The sequence below is a fragment of the Ascaphus truei genome, chromosome 2, assembly GCF_040206685.1.
Source record: "Ascaphus truei isolate aAscTru1 chromosome 2, aAscTru1.hap1, whole genome shotgun sequence".
Lineage (NCBI taxonomy): Eukaryota > Metazoa > Chordata > Amphibia > Anura > Ascaphidae > Ascaphus > Ascaphus truei.
In genome coordinates, this window is record NC_134484.1 from 177,590,269 (window position 1) to 177,615,113 (window position 24,845).

General features: G+C 44.6%; 1 long non-coding RNA gene across 2 annotated transcripts in view; it reads left to right on the forward strand.

Moving 5' to 3' along the window:
- The window catches only part of LOC142486989 (uncharacterized), a 49,930-nt gene extending 27,843 nt beyond the window's left edge, over positions 1-22,087 (forward strand). The window contains exons 4-7 of one of the 2 annotated variants that reach the window (XR_012799102.1): positions 11,474-11,659; positions 11,984-12,045; positions 13,302-13,385; positions 20,614-22,087. This is a non-coding gene — a long non-coding RNA (uncharacterized LOC142486989). The remainder of the gene's footprint in view (positions 1-11,473; positions 11,660-11,983; positions 12,046-13,301; positions 13,386-20,613) is intronic. The other variant, XR_012799103.1, reaches the window with a different exon arrangement.
- Positions 22,088-24,845: the final 2,758 nt, after the last annotated feature.

Sequence of the window (24,845 nt, forward strand, 5' to 3'; positions counted from 1 at the left end):
CAGGAGGAGCGATAGAAATGTCCACAGTCCCGGTTAGGCTTAGATGACCGCGGCCTCTAGCCTATAGAAATTGTGCTTCTGCCATAGCTGCAGCGTCAAGAAAGTCCTTCTCTTCCTTCCGCTCCGAGGTCTGAGCACGCACGGAGGGAGTCTCGGCAGGTACCTCATAGATGTCATCAGTCTCGTCATCCGATTCACCGACGGCGGTCATCTCCGCAAGGTTCTCCCTCTCGGAGCAGTTTAGCGGAGTGGCAGCAGACCGCACCTCGCAGTACGCAGGTGGTGCTTCTCCACAGGGGCTCTGACGGTTGACTGCTTGGCACTGGCGTCGCAGAAGACATGGTAGAGCACAGCTCCAGTGGCGGGGTGGCAGCGAACATGTTCTGGAAGGCACTCTACCAGGCTATAGGGAAGGGAACCTTCCTTCTGCCCCACGTGGCGCACCGAGTGTATGATAAAGTCCGTCTCTGTGTAATCTGATACCATTTGCAGGTCAGGGTAAAACAGTTCATAGACCATTGATAGATAATGGTTGGTGGGATCGCCGGCAGATCCCCGAGCCAGTACGACAGTTTACGCAAAAGGTGTAGAGCGTACGCAACTCCTCAGTACTCATATTGGGATTAGGCCAATGAACCTCCTCTTGTTTAGGCCGCAGGTAAGGCACACAGCAGATTAGGCAACTACCCATCTCCTAGAGCTGTCCAACCGGATGGTTGCATAGAGGGCAAACTCCCAGCAGGAGAGTTCCGTCTTTGTCCTTGATCACTAGGACTCCTCCGTTGAGCTCATAAACTTGGTAAATTTCTTCCATGTTACTGTAGGTAGTAAGAGCAGCTTGTCACACACGTCTGTAGCTGTTGAAATACACATGTATCTGGCTCCTCATATCCCGTTTGCTCCGTTTGAGCACACCCAGCTCCTGCCCCGGTGAACACGATTGTCCAATCCAGGAGTAAGAAGGGGGCGGCGTATCAGCATGTTGCACCGATTCTGCAAACTGAGTGCCAGCCTAAGCTTGCAACCTTTTGCAAATAACCATGCAGCATCCCTGGTCTCGGCGGGAACCGCCATTTTGAGTTATACAGTCCATTGCCATGTGGCTCCCAGTTCTCTGGAACCGCCATTTTGTAATCACACACTGCTGTATGTATTTGCTCTTTAGGGAAGCATTTCCCTGGCAGGCAAAACCCCCGTTAAGCACATTACACTTGCTGACAAACAGTCGAGTTGTCTGTGAAATTTCGTACTTGAAACTTGCTACTAGTAAGGTGGTAAATCCTCAAACGGAGGTTATGGGCAACCCTGACCTACAATCAAGGCTCCCCCTCCCTCGGACGATACCTATCAATACCCTTACGCCACCCCATCTGAACTCTGACACCCTAGTCTCCTTCAGGGCTCCTGGCCCACAGCAACAACACACCCCCTCCAGACGCCCTATGTGCCAGCCTGCAGGGTGACTTAGGCTAAGGCCCCGCTCCCTCAGTCAGCGCACCCACACTGCAGACAGGCGGGGCACTGACAGACACAGACCGCGATATGCAGTCTGTAGGGAGCCGGAGCCGGAGCGGGAGGTGGGCAGGAGTGGGAGGGGGGGCATGGCTTGAGCGGAGGGACCCGCTACTCCCCTCCCCCTCCCTCCACGGGCTGCAGGAGGGAGCTTCTCTGGGCTGCTGTAAGGTAAGCAGCTCCCTCCCCTTTCTGCCACAAAACACACACACTGCCTTGAGTAGGAAGCTGCCTGATGACAGCTCCCACTCCCACCGCTGATTGGCTCATCAGCGCACCACGTGACGCATCACCGCTCGGGGTCACAATTTTCTTGGATCCCCTGGCACCGGCTCGGGAGGATTCCCCTGCTGGTGGGGAACACTCACGCGGCCGTCCACCCGCGCCACCGGGCGCAGCGGGTCTCAGCCCTTAGAACAGGACCTGTAGCTTCTTGTCCCAACCAAAACATCCTTTAGGGCAGTGCAGGCTGCAGCTCTTGGTAGATTAAAATCCCCTTCACACCACACCTGTCCCCCTCTCTTCCTATAGCACTGGAACTGTAAATGCACTTGATTTCTATTGTTTCATCTGCTGGAAAAGCTGTCCTTTGAGAATGAATCTCAGCAGCACCTCCATTTGTAGCTCCTTTACCCCCACCCTAAGTGAGATCTGGTCTGCTAAAAATGTATTTCGCCCTCCATCTATTTCACTGTGCCCTACCAGTGTAAGTCCTGTTAGGTATAGGTAGTGGATGGTTTAATTCCTCCAGAAGGCATAGTGTGCTATTGTAGCCTTGGATACCCTTACTGTATCCAAGGGCGGGCCTAGCAACAACTAGAGAGTGTCAGCCTGGGGGAGGTACTGGCTGGGTGATGTATGCAGATGTGACACCTGTCAGTATCAGACCTGCCCTGTTATGGGGCAGGGTTACAAGCCCAACCCCAGGGTATATAAACTGTCTCTCTCCCAAAAGTGGGTGTGTCTCTTTCCTCCCCCTGTGGAGTAAGCAACAACTATCCTGTGTCCCATAAGGGGATACAGGAGGAGCACTAAAAGGAAACTTAGATGGCCCTCAAGCCTTAAAATAACCTTCCAGGGGAAGCAAGAAAGGAATGCACTGCTGTAACAACTACCTAATGCAATAAATACCATGGAACCATATGCAAGTGTGACTCACTGGCTTGGGAAATGGAAAAATGTCAGCATGGACCATTCTACTACCACAGGATCCTTGCTGACAGGAGGCGCTGCCAACGAATAAGGTACCCTGTAAACCTGTCTGGATAATCCCCACATCATCGCGGAAGTACTCAGCCCTCCTGTTACCTCACAGGTATGTACCACATCACACGAAATACATTAGTAGCAGACCAGATCTAACTTAGGGTGGGGGTAAAGGGGCTACATATATATATATATATATATATATATATATATATATATATATATATATATATATATATTCACCTTTTCAGTTGTCTCTAATCTCCTTAGGCACATTTAGTACTCAAGTGGTTAAGTTTTACCTCGTTGGTTAACTGCATATTTGAATGTAGTCTGTTGTTTGTATTCAGAACTGTGACTGTGTGCCATCATTTTGTTTCTCTGAATATCCTTGAAATTGTAGTCCTACATGCTGCATTTGTCCATCAGCATTACATCTTACAAACATCACACAATCACTGTTTCAGGATGCAACCACTTGTTATATCATAGTACAATTTACAGAGTCTGCTCAAGACCCTGCCATGTAATTTTACCCAAGATCAAAAGAAGCTCACCATGGGGTGTGAACCATGTTCTCCCCAAAGTCCCTATCTATTCCGTTATGCCACTCCTTCACTGGATAATACACATATACCAGCAGCTTTTTCTTGACTCTTTCTGGTATACAACCATGGCCTATTATTTAAAACATGATCTCAGTCTTGTGCTTAACACCAACTTTGCTATAGTGAGGTGATGCTTCTGCAGACCCTCAGGCTTTTGCATGTCAGCACTGTGCAGTCACCAAGTTGACTGTAAATGCTTTTAGTGTTTAGTCTACCTAGATAATGGACTGATTGTCAGTAAATAGATTTCTATAATTGTACACTGTGCCTGTGCTTACAACATAAAGCACTTAAGCCCTAGTCTTAGACTTTATTGATATGAAACAAAAAGGTCTTGATACAATTACAAGTCTTTGTGACTCAATTATTCATTGCTGATTACCATTTATCTCTTGCGTTGTTTGTGAATTACCTTTTTATAGTTGTTTAGCTCTGTGCTTACCCAGCTCTATGGTATTGTAACTGAGCTTTCCTGACTGTAACCAGTCTTTCTTTAGCTGCTGGTATCTTCAGGGACACAGACACTTTCTTAGTAAAACAGGAATCCTTTATTTAGAGATGAATTACAGCGGAACCTGGTTGCCAGCACCACCCAGTACCTGGAGCACTTCACTTAGAGGGTACTAAACACAACATGGGTTAAAGCAGCAAAACACCTTACACTGCATCTTTTTTTTTTAGTTCTGGAATTGAAGAAGGGGGTCTTCGGAGCTGAACTGTGTTAATTTCAGCTCCGGAACCCTGCTTCTAGAGATACACACCTTCATAGGGGTTGCCGGTATCTCTGCATCCAGGGAACTTGTAATGACATCATCCCTTGACTCATGTGACGCATTCCTGATTCAATCCTAGAACTAAACAAAAAAATGTAGTGCAGGGTGTTTTGCTGCTGTAAACTTGGGGTAGGAACGGTGACAAGACTCTGCAATGTCCCAGTTTAGAAACTCGCCCTTCCAACGCTGCTTGAACAAACCTTGGGAACCTACTCAAAAGTTCTAGCTGGTAAGTCCAGGAGCAAGGAAGCAGTTGCCCTACATGGTTAACAACACTAACTGAAAACTAAAACTTGCAACAACTACAACTGAAAATCTAAGAACTCAGGATTGAACTGGGGTGGCCCAACCTCAGCACCCTTTTTTATAACCTGGAAGGTTCAAGAAGATACCAGCAACCTTTCTGGGGGCCATCAGAGTTACCAATACAACAAATAACTGTTACAATGTTACAAAATCTTTAGTTCTTTCACATATTCCCCCAGTACCTAACTTAAGAAAAGGATTGGATCCCTTAAATCCTCATAGAATCCAAGAGCTAACAATATTCTTCTCTAACCAACAATAATGGACCTTCACGTTAATTACAGAATTCATGTAATGTAAAGGTGTCAGGCCCATCCCACATAGTCAGCCAGTTGAATTTCTTAGAGGCCTCTAAATGAGTGAGAGGTTGGCAATCAAGTGTTTTCTTTACCCTTATCCACACCCAGTCCTCATCAGAGATCCAATAAAGTTAATGGGAGGCGGACAGTGGGGGGCTTCTGGCTGTAGAAGCACTCACTGATCACACAGTCACATCACACCCAGGGAGCAGCCGGAGGAAATCAAAACCCTCCCAAGTATAATTTACCTAAATACTAATAGGTGTCAAATTTAGGTTAAAAAAAGGTATCAATTAACCCAAATGAGACCTCTTAAACATGTCACTGAATTAGAAAAGAAAAAAAGAAGCAACACTCCATAGCATAATACTATTGGCAATTTATTGAAGACAATGGAGTAGTCACCAGGACTGGCACTCACATGGTGGGTTAAAAAAGCGCATTGGAGAAAAATGCTGTGTATGGACATCATCTGCTGGAGAGGGGATTCGGTATCAGTTAATGGACGATGAATGCCGATATCGTCTAGGACAACCTCACAGTACCATCATCTGCGATCATCCAGGGCCGCAGACAGGCTCCTCAATTTCCCCGATGCCTGCGGTAGTTTTTCCTGCTTCTTCCAGGCTTGTCGCATGAGGTCGCGGCTTGCTTGGGGGATAGATGCACCTTAGTACGTTGTCTCTGTTACTCCACGCTGTGCATCAATTGCGTCGTGACATCCCGACGCGTTTCGTCACGTGAGTGACTTCCTCAGGGGATGATTTGCTAACAGTGTCAAAGGATTTAAATGGTCTCTGTTGCCAAGCAACAGACAGCAACAAAAAGATGAATCAGCTGTAGCCAATGCAGTGTTAACATCCTAGTATGACAAATGAGCTTTTGACCAATCAAAATGATCTTGATGATACAGAAATGATATACTGTACTTTACATAAATAAAATAAAACAGCTCTACATAACGGTATTTCTCTATACTGATAGACAACATTTAGTACAAATAAATAAACTCTATACTTGCTATCTATGTATATAATAAAGTTGCATACACTATTATGCTATGGAGCTGGTGCTTCTTTTCTTTTTGTAGGTATCCATACATAAATGAACAGGGTATACATTATATATATATATATATATATATATATATATATATATACAAGACATTTAAGAACTTAACGACTCGGATGACACGTTAGAAAATATTTTGGGAATTTAATGAACAAATGTGGGAGCAGGAATTGAAAACTGTGACTTGATCCCTTAAAATGCACAATTCTACAATAGGACAGAAGTGAACTGGTGATCTATTTCACTGCTAAGGGCTTACCCCTCGGTCAGCAAAGAGGTAGCTTGATGGTATTTAACAAAAATTAGGCAATTGTAAATATATTTCAAATGTATGTAAAATGTTGAGAGTATTTCTTTCCATTTACAACTGTGAATATTAAAAGGAAATGATTATGAAGAGGAGTTAGGTAAGGAAGTGATCATGACAGTCAACCTCACCCTGAATTTTAGGTACGACATTTGCTATCTTGTCCAGGATAAAAATGTTCAAAACTTATTTCAAAATACTTGTACTTGTATTACAGTATGTTTCATACAACATCGCTTAAACCCAACATGTCACTGCGATTTAAACAATTTATCAGTGTAATCAACTTCCTTAGAAAGATGTAATCACCCTTACAGATTGTTTCACTTATTTGCATCCTGTAAAAATGGATGTGCTTTCTCTCTTTTTGTGCCACTGGATTCAAGCGTGCCAGCTACATTGTTTATATGTTTGACTAATGATGGCTCCTAGTTATATGTTTGACTAATGATGGCTCCTACTTACTATAGAAAAATAGAGAGTTTTATTACCAAAAAATGGAAAATCCCCCAGAGCTCTTGTTTGCCATGATAAAAGCTCTGATGTATTATGTAGCAATGTAGATAAAAGTGTGTTTAGACGCACTTTTCTATTTTTTGGAGCAGAGCTGTGGCGTATACAGGTTTCTTACATCTGATGCAGAATTGTAGACTTACCCCACTTCAGATATGGAGGAATTTGGGGGGCAAATAAAAGGGAAAACCGCTCATGCAGACGCAGAATGGAATACCTCTCAATTAACTTCTCCTACTGATACTCCCCGAGTCGCGAGCTGGGGCAGTGAGGGAAGATTGGAGCAAACAACTTTGATACATACTGTAGGTGCATGATTAAAATGCCACTGATTTGCTCTAAAATTGCCCTAATACATATACCCCCGCAACGCTAACATCACTGCAGCATTCCTTCCTCGGCTTGTCTGTGCCATTAACAAACCCATCAGGAAAGCAGTAAACGTCTGTAGTATTTGTCATATCATGAATTATAAAACAAACAATAGGTAATGTGTTGATCTGTCACATGGCTCTTAACCAAGAGGGAAGAGGGTTTATGCTCAGTGGCTTATAGGGAAGGCTTTGCATCCCATGTTATTGGTGGAGAGGTTGTGAAACAGGGGAGCAACAGCAGATAAGGAGAGTGTGAGCAGAATGCCAACAAAGTATGCTAAAGAGAATAACATGGTGGTTTTACAAGATATTCAGAAAGAGCAAGTATCCTTGTGATTGAAGTGGGTGAATGAGAACTGGCATCTTGCTATAGGAGTGTTGATCCTCCTTATTCATTATACAGTAATTTGTGATAAAGAACAAACAAGAAGAAAGGAAGGGTTCTATGTATCATGGCAAAAGTGGAGCAAACCTGGGTTGGCAAGTTTGTCAAAGAAAAATATCCTATTGATGTAAATTGGATTTTTTTATTTAATACATATGGTGCAGTTATTTTGTGTTTATTGCTCTACTTTTGTCTTTATACATTAACAAATGCGGGGGTGACATATCAGGGCAAATTTGGTGCAAAATAGACACAAATTGTGTCCTTTTCAGCCAGCATCTCTACATCAATGTCTTTGTTCCAAGTTTTGCTCCGTGTGCGTCAACTGGCGAATTGGGGAGTTTCTGTAGAAGAAAAGGAGTTAGGGAGGGAATAGATCATGAGAAGTATCAAGCTCTGTCTCTCCCTACGTCATGTTATTATCTTGTACAGTAAAAAAATCCACCTGCTTTGAGGTGGCATAAACATTTAACAATTTGAGTTGGGTTTAAGAAACACTTTCTTATATTTGATGCAAAGCAAGTAGAAAATGGAGCAATGTGTGAAAACAAACTTCTATGCACACTTTCTCTATGCTGATACATCTCCCACCCACATTGTCTTCTTGATTACAAAAGTAAAAAACTAAAAGGGAAAATGGTACAAAAACAATATCAGATTTATTAAAGAAGATGAGACTTTGGGATTAATTCTATGTAGTCCAAAGCATCCGTTTGCCCAAAATCCCAATAAATGTCAATGAAGGTTTCAGCCAAAAACTGTGCACACAGCTGCTTCGGACTATATAGAATGTATCTCTTTGACAGACAGTGTAGAAACAGCAGATACCTTAGATGTGCGAAAAGAGAATATGATCACAGACTAAGAATTCTGTTGCATATGTTTTATGCATGTTGTGAATCTTAAATTGAAGCACCAAAAGAAATGGTCCCTATCTTTCAGGAAGTAATCATTGCAAAAAAAATTGTTACAATATGGTTCACAGGCTCCGAAATGATCAGTCACCTTTAACGTGTCACTGACTTGCAGTTTTCAGCCATGGAATTGCTCAACTTTGCTATGTTAGTATCTGACTATGTATCACATATGAGTCATTTACATCTCTATGGAGTACAGTTTACTTTAATAGTGGTTATTTGGGATGCAATATAAAAAGAAAGAAGCAAATTCGCCTATAGGAGTCAGTGACCCACAACTTGGGTGCACTTTGTGGTGTTATTTCTTAATAATGGAGAAAACCTATAAGTCTCTAAGTTTGCAATCTTCACTTGTAAAGGAAAGACATAGCACCTACATGTCAGACTCTAGAGCAGTGTTTTTCAACCTTTTTCTGGTTGGGGTACCCCAGAATTCGATTTTGAAATTCTCGGTAACCCTAATCATCTCCCCCGTCTTTCCCCCCTTCCCCGTCTCTCTTCCCCCTCTAACTTACACACTCACACTCCCCCACTCACTTACACATACACACACACATATTCCCCCATTCGTTTACACACACAAACACACACACCCTCTCACTTACACACACTCCCCCTGTCACTTATACATACACTCCCTCTCACTTACACACACACACACACACACACACACACACTCCCCCTCTCACTTACTTACACACACTCCCCTCTCACTTACTTACACACACTCCCCTCTCACTTACACACACTCCCCCTGTCACTTATACACACACTCCCTCTCACTTACACACACACACACACTTACTCTGACACACTCCCACTTACACACACACACACTCCCCCTCTCATTTACTTACACACACTCCCCTCTCACTTACTTACACAGTCAGCACTGTGGCACACGTGCCCGGCGGCGGGGTGGCGCATGCACAGCGCTACACTGCGATGTGCGGTCTGAGGGGAGAGGGAACGTTTGCGATGGGAGGGGGCGTGGTGGTGGGTTTGCGGGGGCGTGGCCATGACGTCCCGCGGCTGGTTCGCCCTCATTGGCTGAACCGCCGGCGGGGGCGTGGCCACGCCTCCGTCGCAAACTCTGCTCTTAAATTTCCCTGCCTGCCTGAAAACCTGTCACGCACCGCAGGGGAAAGGTGTGCGACAAGGTAGAAACTGGGACCGGCCTGACTGGGGGGGCGGGGCTTGAATGCACAGTGCACGCCGAGGCGTGCACTGTAGAAGTGACTGGGGTCGCCCCTTAGGCCGCGTTCATGGAGGGTGCATGCGCCCGCGCATTGCTCTAGCTGGAGAGATGTGTGCCTTGTAGTTGACTCATTGGTCGAAATGCTCACGTGACCCGGCCGTCGCGCTAGAAAACAGATGTTTTTTTTACGAGTGCCGGCGCTTCTAGTCACGCGCTCTAAAGACAGCCTCATAGAGGCACGTCAATTTGAGCGCACTGCGTGCGGTCGCAATCACCATGGACACGGCCTTACACAGATACAGACACTCTTACACACACTGACACTCTTACGCAGACACAGACACTCTTACACAGACACTGACACACCTCTCTCACTTTAAGAGAGCTGCCAGCACGCGCGTGCTCTTGCCGGATCTTTTTTCTTCCCCCCTCTCCCCCCCGTCAGTCGGAAGTTGACGTGACTTCCGGCGCCGGCAGGGAGAGGAAGGATAGCAGTGACCGGGCGGCTGCTGCTGCTGAGCTCCGGAGCTGCCGGGTCACTGCTATGTGGGGGTGCTGCCATGCCACGGGGGCCTGGGACAGAATGGGAGAGTTGTCCCAGCTCTCCTCCCCATTCAGCCGCGGAACCCCGGAGGGGTGCTTGCGGAACCCCGGAGGGGTGCTTGCGGAACCCCGGAGGGGTGCTTGCGGAACCCCAGAGGGGTGCTTGCGGAACCCCGGAGGGGTGCTTGCGGAACCCCAGAGGGGTGCTTGCGGAACCCCGGAGTCCCGCAGAACCCCGGTTGAAGATCAATGCTCTAGAGATTGTGTCAGTAACACAATATTACATTGACCAGCATTTGCATCAGCAACAAGCTTGTATATGAACAATCTATATATGCTCAGAGTCTCTGATCAGACGGAGGGAGCAGGTTAGCTCCTGGAAGTTTGTCAATAGAAAATATATGTGAAAAATAAACCCACTAGGAGTAAGGTACTTTCCCTGCAATACGCGGCAGAGGGAAAGATATGAGCTATGTGTAGCCTCAGATATAAGTGTGGTGCTAGCTGGGAATAGGTTACGTTGTTGCTGCACTAGTGTGCACTCTCAGCAGTGTAAAATCTATTTTATTAGTCAATATATTTAAAAATATACATGTGGGTCTATATGTTGTAACCATGAGAACAATAAAATTAATGAAAAATGGAGAAGTGAGTGCTACTTGGAAACTAAAATAGTTCAATTGATCTTCTATATCCCTTTATTATAGTATATACTTGGGTAAGTCAATAGAAGTAAACTTATTGTCCCATTTGCAATCTTCTATATATTGCTAAGCATTGTGGCTAAATACATGTAACTAAGGCCGCGTTTATAGTGCCGGCGACGCGACCGATGACGTCACCCGTCGCCGTCGCCACTGGCGAAAGTTGCACTTAGGTTTGGAGCGACGTCGCTGGCGACAAGGCCAGTGACATCACGATGGGGGCGGGCAGAGGCGCTCTGTGATTGGTGTAGAGACAGTCACATGTGGCGACTGTCTCTCCCAAAATCAAATGTCAATGGTTTCAAAAAAATTTGTAGCTCCGTCGTGCTTACTATAAGCGCATGCGACGGATCCAATGTATTTGTTTTGGCGTGATGTCGCGTCGCGTCATGTGATGTTCAGGTGATCTTGTTCATCGCAATGTAGCTTATATAGGTATACCTAACACAGAACATTTTAATTATATACTCAATAAATACATCACATAATAGTGTCCCATTGGCCTAATCTAAATAGATATATGACCAGTTGAGCTATGTGAGATATACACTGCATTATGTTGTCTTTGCTTAAGCAGTGTAGTTCCACTTAGTATGGTAGTATATAGCCACAGAGGTGTTAGATTCCCCCTAATGCAGGGTGTGTATTTGATCTGCTCAGCTGTATTATACTTGGTGGACGCTTTAGTTGTAAGCATGCACTAGTATTTAGAATACAATGAGCAAAAAACTGTCTGGTAATATAATTCAATTCGCAGGTTTGCGCTGGAGTATTAGAACATGGAACACGGTGCAGTCTCCCTAATGCTCTGACTAGGATTGCAGCGCTCGCCTCTCCGATAAGCCGACGCCTCTTGGGAGGTGACGTCTGACGTACCCTACATACGTTTCACCAATCACGGTTTCAGCGGGGGCGGATTCCAAGTCATCAGATCCTGCTCTTTGTAAGTTCACTATTGTCATGGTAACCAAGGAGGCTACAGATTCCATTGGTTCAGCAAAATGTGTTACAGTGACATAATTCATTGCCATGGATACACGTTTGTGTCTATGCCTCATGGATTTGGGTACGTTGCGTTGTTATTAATGTTTTATTAGGCTTCTTACTGCATTATGATGATTCTTTAATGTAGGGTCAGCATTTGTTCAACCCGTAAATGGGAGAGGTGTAAATGTCCAAGTGGCACTTTTCATCATTTCTATGGCCTTTTTGTTGCTGTTGGAGTCATCAGTAAGTGTAAACATGTTTAAAACTGTACTCCTTACAGGACATAGGAGGCTTGAGGTCCGTCCCCCGTCTGCAGGGATATCCCTGAAAACAGCCCTTGAGGTAAGTGCACTTAGTTGAAATAAACATATATCATATTGGGGTCTCCCATGGTGGGGTCCTGGATATACATGTATATATCTACTTGTTGTATTTGCACCTTCTATAAGGGTGACAGCCATTTTGTTTGGCATGTTATATGAACAATCACAATTTTGGCATACATAATACATTACACTCGTGTGTACAAAAGGTGAGCTTCAAGTTTAGAGGTTTGGCAGTGGCCAGAGGTATATATTCTTTTCTTTCTTTCTTCTCTCTTCTCTGCTATACAAATGGAAGAAATAGGCAGAGCACTGCAGAAAGGTAAATAAAGAGATCCAGAGGGGGCTCACATGTATAAAAAATAGATCTTTATTGGATCATAATGGAACCCAACATAGTAAGTGAACTCACTTACACGTTTCGGGCAAAAAAAGCCCTTAATACAATCAACAATTAAGGAGGTAATTTCTATGAACTGTCTTATGATATGTGGATTAGTTATCTTTCTGGATACACTGGATTTACCTTGTCCTCTGCTGTACAATCCAATAAGGACTGGAGATATTGTCCCGTCGTCTTTTTGGCCTTAAATGAGATGGGACAGGCCTTATATAAGGCCTGTGCTGTCACATTTGAGTGTCAAATGTACACCCCCAATCCGATTGGTTGGTTTACCATGTAACAGGTTCCATTTTTTTAAGGATGTGACGTCATCAAAAAGGGAAGGAAGCCAGCCAATCAGCTAGTATATGCTTCCCTCCCTTTAAGATGACGCCACTTCAGCAAAACACAAAATGGCAGCAATCACAAAAAAGGAGGGAGGAATGCTACCTGATTGGCTATCTTACCTATTTTTTGATGTTACAGCACTCCAAAAAAATGAAAGGAATCAGACGGTATATCTACCAATCCGATTGGTTGGTGACCATGTGATGGGTGCCATTTTGTTTTTTGCTGAAGTGACGTCATCTTAAAGGGAGGGAAGCATATACTACCTGATTGGCGGGCTTCCCTCTCTTTTTGATGACGTCACACCCTTTAAAAAAAATTAACCTGTCACATGGTACACCAACCAATTAGATTGGGAGTGTACCATTTGACACTCAAATGAGAAGTCACAGGCCTGTCATAAGGCCTCTCCCATCAAATTTGAGGCCAAGAAGACGATGGGGCAACATCTACGGCCCCTCTTGGATAGTACAGCAGAGTCGACAGAAGAAAAGAAAGAAGGAAAGAAGAAAAGAACTTACCGCAGACGTCTCTTCAATCAACAGATGATCATGGATCTGCTGTTGAGGAGAATTGCGTCGTGGGGCAAGAGATGGTGCGGGAGTAGGACGGGGGTGAAGACAGCAAAGGTAAGAGTAACTCCATAGCTGATAATTAACACCTCATACATTAACCTTGGCCCCTTGCATACGCACTTACCATAAAGCCCTCCTACTGTCTCTGTACGTTCTTCCTACCAAAAAATTAGATTGTAAGCTCTTCAGAGCAGGGACTCCTTTTCCTAAATGTTACTTTTATGTTTTAAGCACTTCTCCCCTTCGTTTTATTTATATTATTTGTTATTTATATGATTGCCATGTGTATTACTGCTGTGAAGCACTATGTACATTAATGGCGCTTGTTGCAGGGTACATGCAACTACACACGCGGGTTTCTTGACAAGGCTTATTTATTTAGCCTTAAAAGATATACAGCACACAAAACAAAAATAGCTTTTCATCAGCAAACAAAAGAAAAATGGCTTTTTCTTCAGCAGACAAAACAAAACAGTTTCTCTTTAGCAGACAGTGTAAAAATATGGCAGCTACCCTTTTCTATGTTGGATATAGACAGTTCATAAACGATGTACTTTGCTAACAGACCTTGTATCAGTAATCTCTTCAGTAGCTTACTCCTCTCTCCTCAACAGCCAGCACCATGTGTCTACAGCCTGGGGTTTTAACACACCTTGATTAGGCAGCTGGGATCCAACTAATTGTCCTGAGGTTCCCAGCTGAAGTTAACCTAGTCACTGCTGCACTGCAGACTAGACATAGGTCTGCCAGGCATATAGCTGGTGGCTTTTATTTACCCTGTCACATTCCTCCCCTGTTAGTGTGTGGCTGGGGCTATGCACGGCTGAAGCCCGACCATCCACCCCTTCTCTAGAAAAGAAGTCAGCATTTGCGATCTCTTTTTCCGGCCTGTGCTGAATCTCAAATGAGAAGGGTTGGAGGGCCATATACCACCTAGTCAATCTAACATTGGAATCCTTCATACTATTTAACCACTTCAGTGGAGCATGGTCCGTCACCAAAGTAAAATGGACTCCTGCCAGGTAATGCCTCAAAGCATCGATTGCCCACTTTACTGCGAGGCACTCCTTCTCAATCACTGAGTAGTTTTTTTCCCTCTGGAACAATTTCCTACTCAGGAAAAGGATAGGGTGTTCAACTCCATCAAACTGTTGAGACAACACTGCCCCTAGCCCTATCTCTGATGCATCTGTTTGCACTATAAAAGGGCTGTTGAAGTCCAGGCTTCTAAGGATGGGACCCTCTGATAGACACCTTTTTATGTCCTCAAAGGCTCTCTGACAATCCCTTGACCATACCACTTGTGTAGGGGCACACTTTTTTGTGAGGTCCGTTAAAGGGGCTGCCACTTCCGAATAGTTGGGAATGAACCTCCGGTAGTACCCTGCTAAACCCAGCAAAGAGCGTACCTGCGTTTTTGTTTGGGGGGTCGGAACTTCTTTCAGGGCAACCACCTTGTCGGCTAGTGGCGTTACTTTTCCACCTCCCACTGCATACCCTAAGTATTTGGTTTCCGCCTTACCCAAGGCACATTTCTTAGGGTTGGCTGTGAGCCCTGCCTCTCTTAGAGATTTGAGGACCACTTTCAGCCTATTTAGATGGGCCCGCCAGTGTTTACTATAAATTACAATGTCATCTAGGTAGGCTGCAGCATAAGTCCTATGGGGTCTCAGTACCTTATCCATGAGTCTCTGAAATGTGGCTGGGGCTCCATGCAGTCCAAATGGCATTGTCACAAACTGGTATAAACCCCAGGGAGTGGCAAAGGCTGTTTTGCATTTGGACTTTTCCTCTAAGGGTATTTGCCAGTATCCTTTTGTCAAGTCCAGCGTGGATATATATTCCGCGTTACCAAGGGCGTCAATTAATTCGGCCAACCTTGGCATCGGATATGCGTCAAACTTGGATACCGCATTGACCTTTCGGAGGTCCACACAAAATCTTACCTTCCCATCGGGTTTAGGGACCATAACTAGTGGACTACACCACTCACTGCAGGATTCCTCAATCACTCCTAAGTGTAACATTTCTTGTACCTCCTTCTCTACCAGAGCCCTACGACTTTCAGGCAACCTATAAGGACGGGAACGTACTTTTACCCCAGGTGCTGTCTCGATCGCATGGGAAATTAAGTTAGTTTGTCCTGGTAAATTAGAAAAAACATCATGGAATTGTGTAATTATTGCTAACAAGTCCCCTTTTTGTTCAGAGGACAACTGTTTACCCATTGGGATTTTATCGTCACTCACGATGTTCTCCCGTGGAGGCTGAGGACCCAAGTCCGTTTCCTCCTCCACCGGGTGGATGAATAGAGACCGCTGCATCTTCCAGGGTTTCAGCAAGTTCACATGGTAAATTTGTTTACCCTTCCTGGACCCTGGTTGAGCGATCTCGTAATCCACATCACCCGTACGGCGGAGTACTTCGAATGGGCCCTGCCATTTGGCCAGGAGTTTACTCTCGCAACTGGATAACAATAACATCACCTGGTCTCCCGGGTGAAACACTCTCATGCGAGCATTCTGATTGTAATGTCTCTGCTGACTGTCCTGGGCTGATCTAAGATTCTCCCTGGCAAAATGGCCGACCACATCTAGACGCTTCCTAAGGTCTAGTACATATTGCAGGGTATTCTTAGAAGGGGACCGCTGTTCCTCCCAGGACTCATTTAGGAGGTCTAGGATACCCCGGGGTTGGCGGCCATAGAGCAATTCAAATGGAGAGAATCCCGTGGAGGCCTGGGGAACTTCCCGCACTGCAAACAGCAGAAAAGGGAGAAGTTCATCCCAGGCTCTCTTCTCTGAATCTACAAATTTCCTCAGCATCCCTTTTAGAGTTCGGTTAAATCTTTCCACCAATCCGTCAGTCTGTGGATGGTAGACCGATGTCCGAACAAACTTGACCTCTTGTAACTTTAAGACATCCTGCATCAGTTTAGCCATGATTTGTACCTTGGTCTGTCAACATCACCTGGGGAAGTCCAACCCGTGAGAACAGTTCCAACAACTTGTTGGCTACTTGCTTCGCCGTTGCTGTTCTCAGGGGGAACGCCTCAGGATACCTTGTTGCATAGTCAACTATTACAAGGATAAACCTGTGTCCTTTCGCAGAAGGTTCTAGAGGTCCTACCAAGTCTACCCCAATCCTCTCAAAGGGAACTGACACCAAGGGTAGAGGAACCAAAGGGGCTGGTTTTTGTCCTTTTGGACTAGTTAGCGGGCACTCCGGACATGCCGCACATAGCTTAGCAATATCACCATGCATCCCTGGCCAATAGAATCGGATGAAATACGGTCCAATGTTTTATCCCTGCCCAGGTGACCACCCCAGGGGACAGTATGGGCTAGAGTGAGCACAGATTTAACTAACGCCTTGGGAACCAATATCTGTCTGGTGATCTCCCCTGTTTGTGTCTGCCTATTCACCCTATACAGGATATCATTTGATAGCTCAAAATGGGGGAATACTATCACCCCCTGTGCATTTAAAATCTGCTCATCAATTTTCACCACCTTGTTATACTGTCTAGCAAGGACTGGGTCTTCTCTTTGCTTCTGGCGAAAGTCAGGGAGGTACAGGTCTGGTAAAACTCCAGGGCCCATATTCCCCTCCCTCTGGCCATCCCCAGCCATCACTTGTGACCTCTGACTACTAGAATGGTCACCTCGTGAAAGACTGGGACCATTAGGTCCAAAAAGAAAGGCCAGTCCCGGCCGAGCACAACGGGGGCAGGGAACCAAGGAGCGACTCCTACTTCAAGGTAAGCCTCCTGACCTTTTACCTGTAGCCGGATTTTGGCCGTCGGATAGCGTTTTACATCACAGTGTATACATTCTATACTCCATGGGGAGTCAAAAGAACACACGTTAGGCGGTAACAGTTCCTGGAGGACCAGAGTTTTCCCAGAGCCCGAATCTCCAAGGGCCTGGACGGTTTTTCCCCCAATCAGGGCTGGAAGTAGCCAGGGCTTGTAATTTTCTCCAGTGAAGGCCGAGGCGACGGTCCTGCTGAATGAACAATCCATCTGTGGACAGTCCACATACCGGTGGCCTTGTTCTCCGCAGGTGGAACATGGAGAGGGTTCCCTCACAGGAGGGGGCTGTGGATAGCGCTCCGCTGGACCGGATACTGGAGATCAGGCATCTGGTGGGTCCTGTGGGCGACGTCCTCAGAAGTTCCTCTCATTTTGCGACGAGCCAACATCTGGAAGGAGATGAGGGTCTCGGCGGGGACCAGCATTTGGACTCCGTCCTTGCTGGAACGACTGCTCCTTCCGTTGGACTTGGCGGTTGCGTATGGACGGGCCGTAGGTTCCCCGTTGATCCGACCTCCCTCTTTGGGCGTCCGCAAGTGCCGGTGGAGTCGGGTCCAGGACACTCGGCTGCTGCTCAGCCCCAAGGAAGTTCTCCACGAGTCGGACCGCCAAAGCTAGGGTTTCAGCAGCGTGGCGTTTTACCCACGAGCGTGCGGAAGGGGGTATTATTTGTGGAAATTGTTCCAAAACCACCTGCTCAAGAATTGCCTCCTTAGTGCACTCCTCGGGTTGTATCCAGCGTGTACACAAGTCCAATAATCGCTGAGCGAGGACCCGGGGTCTCATCTTAGTGGTGTACTTCATGTTCCGGAACTGCTGCCGGTAGGTCTCTGGGGTCAGACCTAAGCGATCCAGTATGGCGGCTTTTACTTGTCGGTAGTCCATTGCCTGATCTGCTGGGAGACCCTGATATGAGGCCTGGGCTTCTCCTATGAGGAGCGGGGCCAAAGCAGTTGCCCAGCGATCTGTAGCCCAGCCCTGAGCTTCGGCAACTCTTTCAAATGTCAGTAAAAAAGCCTCTGGATCCTCATTCGGCGCCATTTTCCTCAGGAGTATCGGGGGTCTGTTTGCAAGTTCTGGACTGGCAGACCCTTGGAAATGGGTCAGCAGCTTGGCAATCTGCTCATCTTGTGCTGCCTGTAGTCTTTCATCTCTCTCTGCTTGCAGCCGGGCCTGCTCCTGCATTAACTGTCCCTGCTTTCTGGTCTGCTCGCACAGAAACGCTTTCAAAATTTCTTCCATTCTTGTGTGTGTGTGTGTGGCCCTTTAACTGCAGGAGCCTTTTGAAAATCCCAGGACTTCTGAACACCATATGTTGCAGGGTACATGCAACTACACACGCGGGTTTCTTGACAAGGCTTATTTATTTAGCCTTAAAAGATATACAGCACACAAAACAAAAATAGCTTTTCATCAGCAAACAAAAGAAAAATGGCTTTTTCTTCAGCAGACAAAACAAAACAGTTTCTCTTTAGCAGACAGTGTAAAAATAAGGCAGCTACCCTTTTCTATGCAGGAGACAGACAGTTCATAAACCATGTACTTTGCTAACAGACCTTGTATCAGTAATCTCTTCAGTAGCTTACCCCTCTCTCCTCAACAGCCAGCACCATGTGTCTACAGCCTGGGGTTTTAACACACCTTGATTATTTATTATTTATTTATAAAATATTTTACCAGGAAGTAATACATTGAGAGTTACCTCTCGTTTTCAAGTATGTCCTGGGCACAGAGTAAAACAAATAATACATGGTTACAAGTACAGTTACATAAATGAACAGGGTATACATTATATACAAGACATTGCGTGCATAGTTAGGCAGCTGGGATCCAACTAATTGAGTTAACCTAGTCACTGCTGCACTGCAGACTAGACATAGGTCTGCCAGGCATATAGCTGGTGGCTTTTATTTACCCTGTCACAGCGCTATATAAATAAAGACATACATACATACATACAGGTAAGAAACACATTGATTGTCTTTTATTTAATTGCGTATTTTTTTAGGTTGCCCATTGACTGCCAATGTGTTTATCTATGCCCATTTCTGCCTATAGATAATCACAGTGACAAGCATTGCACTTTTTGGCAAATGCTTGTTGTTATTTCATTGCAATGTTTTGTATACCATGGTCACAATCAATGGCTTTATTGTCAAATGCTTGTTTATATTTAAATATCATGTGTTTTATTTTGTGCCTCTTTTTGTTTAGCTTGCCCATTCATTGCCATTGGGGTAATCCATGCCCATATTGGGGGCATGGTTTACCACTGTGACAATCAATGGGTAGAGGGGGTGGGGGATAGGGGTAGTTTGCTGGCAAAAAATACGAGTTTGGGCATTTTTTCAGCTACCGCACTATAGTACATGTTATAGCCAAAGTGTTATAGCTCAGTAAAAAGCTGCTTTAGTGCGCTGTTGCCATGTTATCGAAGCTTTGTGAATAGCTACACATGCAAAAAAGGTTCAAAGTCACTGTTCTACTCCCTTGGAGTTTTATACGCCCTTCTATCCCACCCGCTGGTCCTTTACTAGTCTTTAACTCTTCCTGTTTGCCCCTCAATTACCACTGCACTGCACTTCCATTACCTCCAGTTGCAGTCCACCCGCCACCTCTCCTGCTCCTACAACGAACTTTAATCATTTTCAGTTTGATTAATTCCTTCGTAAATGGATATGGTTTTCCTGACTTGCAGCTCTCGTATAATGCGGGCGTGTAAAAGAAAAACAAAAAGTGATGGACACTTTACCTATCGATTCGGCCATCCACACACAGTTTTTAGGTGAAGATTGCAAAAACAACTCCAAAGCATCTAGTTACCATGGAAACATTGAAAACACCGTTTTACAAATATTCAAAAATATGTAAAGCTGTGAGCTTTTTTTAAAAAATTTTTTCCTTTTAAGGCCTCAATCTCCTACATTTAACTATTGGACATGCCATTGTCATTAATTCACTGTGGCTCTACAGTATAAACCATAGCCCTAACTTATGTGTGGAAGTTCCCTTTTAAATGCTGGTTTTTGTGACACATACAAGCAAACAGGAAATAAAGGAAATTATTATATTAACATCTTGGAAATTGGGGTAAACATAGGAGTCGTAAATGTAAAAAAAAAAAAATCACATTGGCCTCTTTATTCCCTCAATAGTTTTTCCCTATCTAAATAAACGTCATGCTCGCATCTGAATAGCACAGTAGAATATATATATTACATCTTACACAGAATTGAAAGGCTTGTTAGAACATGTCCGATGCTTAGAACTAGACTTGCAAGCAGTGTTAACAATGCTAAGCAGAGATGAGTGACTTCTTTAGCTTATCAATTTGACAGGAGCCTCCCAAAGGCAGCACCTTTTTTCTCCTTCCACGTTCATAATTGCAGTCAGTAACTGTGTGCGTTTGTCATGCTGAAACTCTTAGGAAAGCTCACTGTCATTATGCTCTTCTCTCATACACGCTAGACTCCAGCAGGGATAGCAAGCTTCTCCCGTGTGGTGCTTGCAAAGTAACTAGAAAGAAGTTGCGCATTGAACAATGAAGACAGCTTGAAAGTAGGGGATCTTAATTGAGTGTGACATGAATGTCATGGAACAGATGGCAAGATGATTTAAGCCACCAAAGGTTTGTATAAGACTAGAGACATTATGAAATGTAGAAGCTAGAAACTGTGCTCTTATGATTTAAAAAGCTGCATTGGTTGCATATAAGTATGGTCAGTGTGTCTATGATGTTAATTTTTTCCTGTCATTGTCTGTGTCATTTTTTTCAGCCACTTTTCATAATACTGCAGTGAGCAGCAGTTTTAAAAACGATACCAAGTGCAGTATTTATAGCCGATTAGTATCTTAAGATACAGGCTCCTAAAATATTAATCATGTGAAAAACACTATTCCCCTTCCTCTACACAGCTACAGTACCTATGAGAGCAGCTCAGGACCCCCTCTAGTGCTCTCTGCCTGTGATAAAGACTACTGAGCACTTTATCAGGATTGCCACTCATAACTCCTATTGGTTGCAAGGCATATGGAAGAAGTGGCTTAACTATTAATAGTAGTGTCGTATTCTTTTATTTTATTTTTATATTCCTGTACACAGAATTTTACAGACAGAAATGAATGTGCCACAGAAGCTCATTTTTACACAGGGAAAAATGTTTGCCAAAGGTCACACCGTGTGGGTTAACACAGCTTATTTACGACGGTAATTAGTATAAATATTTGAATATGCATTTCCAGAAGACGACTTATTACTTATCTAATTAGTGTTGCAGCCAATGCTATCTTGAGTAACAGAGTTTGCCAGATCTATTGGACCTTTAAGAGAAAAGGAAAATGATGTTGGAAAATAATGGAAAGATTCAGATTGCATGGAGCTCCTGACTCGCAGCTTGCAGCGAATGAATGACTTTAAAGGTCAGATCTGGGCTCTACGTGTCTGCACCGATTGCTTACCGAATGATTTCTGTCGGAATCTTGTTGAGGTGTAAAGGTGTTTAAGTAACACTGTGACTTTATGTAAAAATTCCAGGTAAACATATGTCAATTGCATCCCCATTGCTCCCTCCCAGTGCTTGCAGTTGGATTCCCTTTCTTTGATAATTCTAGTGCTGCTTCTGCGCTAGTTTTGCAGAAGGAGACTTTAATACTGAACAGGGCTCAACAGGGGTTGCATTGCCGCTGGTCTTCTCTCAGGTAGATATTTTGCAGCCTAATATTTCAATCCATGATTCCAAATAAGAAATAAAACACAAACTATATCAAAGCACCAGAGGCAATGCAAGCCTTTTATTTTTAATACAGGATTGAAGCAGGGAGGAGTGTAGCTATAGCCCAGACAAAGCCCGGGGGGCCTGCTCTCTCCCTCCCCCCCCCCTGTTGGCGGCCCTGCTAACCATTTCTCTCTCTTCTCCCCCAGATAGAGGCAGACGGGTGAAGATGGCGGTATGTGGCGGCGGGCCGCAAGAGTGAAGTGAGGAGCAGCCGGAAAAGGAGTTAAGAATTGCACGGAGGCAGAGCAGGACAGCCGGGGAGGAGCGTGCCCCAGCGGTCTGACCCAGAAGTCTTTCTTACTTCCGGTGTCTATGCTGCTACAGTGCACTCCTCCCTGGCCATCCTGCTCTGCCTCAGTGCAACTCCTAAGGCCTCGTTCAGGGTGCTGGCTTCGGAGGGAGGGCGTGCTGCGGTGCGTGCTGCCGTGAGAAACAAAGTATTGGTTTGAATACTGGTTGTCAGGGTAGCAACCGCCCTGTCTCCGAAGCCAGGAGTTGAAGCTGACTACAGTTTCAATAAACGAAAATTTCGTTTTTTGGAGCTGCAGCAGCGTCACAGGGACTTAGGCAGCCAATGAAATCATTCTTCAGAATGATTTCATGACTGCAACTTGGATACTTACCCTGCTGTGTGTAACCCCGCCCCCTCCCCAACGCTGAAAAGTCTGCTGGGGGATAAACACAGATCACCCAGAAAACTGCAGCACTGCCTCCCTCACGCCCTCCCTCCGAGTCCTGCAGCTGGCACCCTGAACGAGGCCTAACTCCTCTGCCAGCTGCTCCTCTGCTTAACTCCGGCAGCCCGTCGCCACGTACCATCACCTCCCCCGCAAGCCTCTATCACCACCCTGTCCCACAGATAGGCATATCACTAATAGTATGAACAGATAAGTATATATGGATGCATTAAAATTAGGATTGACTTTTTGATTAGAATCCATAACTATTATATCAATGGATTCACTATCTATGGTATACATATTGACTATGGTAGTTTAAATGTACTGTCTTTCTTTATATGATTTTATTTCTAACTCTCAGTTTGTGATTTTTATTTATTTTTATTGAATAAATGTACTAATACTGTTATGCCACAATCAGCTGCGTCCGGTGGAGAGCGGATGAGGAGAGATATCCTCCAATTTAAATTGAGGCAAATTTTTTCTCCGTAATTGACGTAATATGTTCACTTATAATGGGGCCCGAACATTTTTTTTTGCCCGGGGGCCCGCGCATGTCTAGCTAGGCCACTCATACCAGGTGATGCTTCCTGTTTGCCCATGTGACGAGGAAGCTGAATACTGCAGAGATACCGGCACCCCCTTTGGAGGTCTGTATCTCGGGAAGCAAGGCGTCCCCGGAGCTGAAATTAATGGGCTCCTGGGACCCCCCTGCTTCAAACCTGTATTAAAAATGAAGAAAACACGGCTTGGATTGCTCCTTTAACATGCCCTTTATTTTGTAACTTTAAATGTCTGTATACAATCCCCAATCAGCACATTTTTCCTATTTCTGAATTCTTTATAACGTTCTGAATAAAGTCTGCAATTCATCAACATCTTTAACGGTTTTTTTTGCAACTTACAGTACAGTATTCATCTATCCTTTACCCATATACAAGTGTCTACTTTAGAGAGCACCTGATAATACATATCTGTTGGGTTTTTTAATGACATAGTTTGGTCACATGACAAACCTGCCCTCCACACCAGAGTTACTAACTTTAAATCCATATTGCGTTTATGAGTTTTTATAACCTTGGTTTTTCTCCATGATTGTTAAAAAGAACATCTTGCAGACTTCTAAATCTTGGGAAATGTTTTATTCCTAGCCGATCAATATATCAATTTTGGGATAAAAAAAAAAAAAGTAAACCTGTATGGGTGATCATAATTCACCGACCATAATCCACAATGTCTTAGTATCCGAAGGATATCTGTACGAATTATAAGTTCATATGCAAAATCAACAAAATGCACCATAATAACATTACAAACATCATTAACTGTTTTCTTTTTCTATGTACCGTTTAGCACACAGCATGAAGCCTGGAATGAACTAACATTGATATGAAAGCAGGTGGTTTGTGAAATATTATCCATCTGATCATTACAAGCTACTTTGTCTCCAAAATGTATTACCTTAAAATCACAAAAATACAGTACAGCTGATCCCCGTTATAACGAGGTGCTTGGGGTCCACATAATGCAGCCGTGTTATAACGGGGATCGCGGGGAAAAATGGCCGCCTCTCTGCCCAGCCCAGCACTCACTCTCAGCACATACAGCTTTTGCTGCCGACGGCTCCAGTCTTGCCCCGATCACATCACCCCGTGACATCATCCTGGTACAGGGAGCCAGCTGGGACAAACCTATCCAAATTGGCAAACGTGTTTTTTTACTGTGTTTCTCCGCTACCAATAAAGCTAGATGTTTTAAAAAAAAACAAAAAAACCCAGCTGACGTCATTCGCGTAGGACCGCTTGAGGAGCTGGGTCGCGTCCTCAGCCTACATGGTGGTGCCGGGGGAAAGAAAGGTAGGAGATTTTTGGGAGCCAGCTCAGACTACATTATAAGCGGATCACGCTATAACAGAGTTGAGCTGTACTTGGTATATGAGTGTCATTCATTATTGTGGTCACACACAAAAAACATCCATTAATTACTAACAACTGGCTAGTGAAATGTCTTAAATACCTTGTACTGGGGAATGGTATCGAAAATGTAATAACCATGCAAACGTCAGAAAGCTCTCTCACTTCGATGAATTTCAGTTAATGGGGAATACGTGTTAAACTGATAACAGTGGCAGTAAACAATGAGAAAAAGCATTGCGACACTAACATTTGCAGTTGTCATGCCACTGGAAATGGGTATTAGATTAATTTATATTGTTGTTAGTATAAACATATTCAATTAACACCAA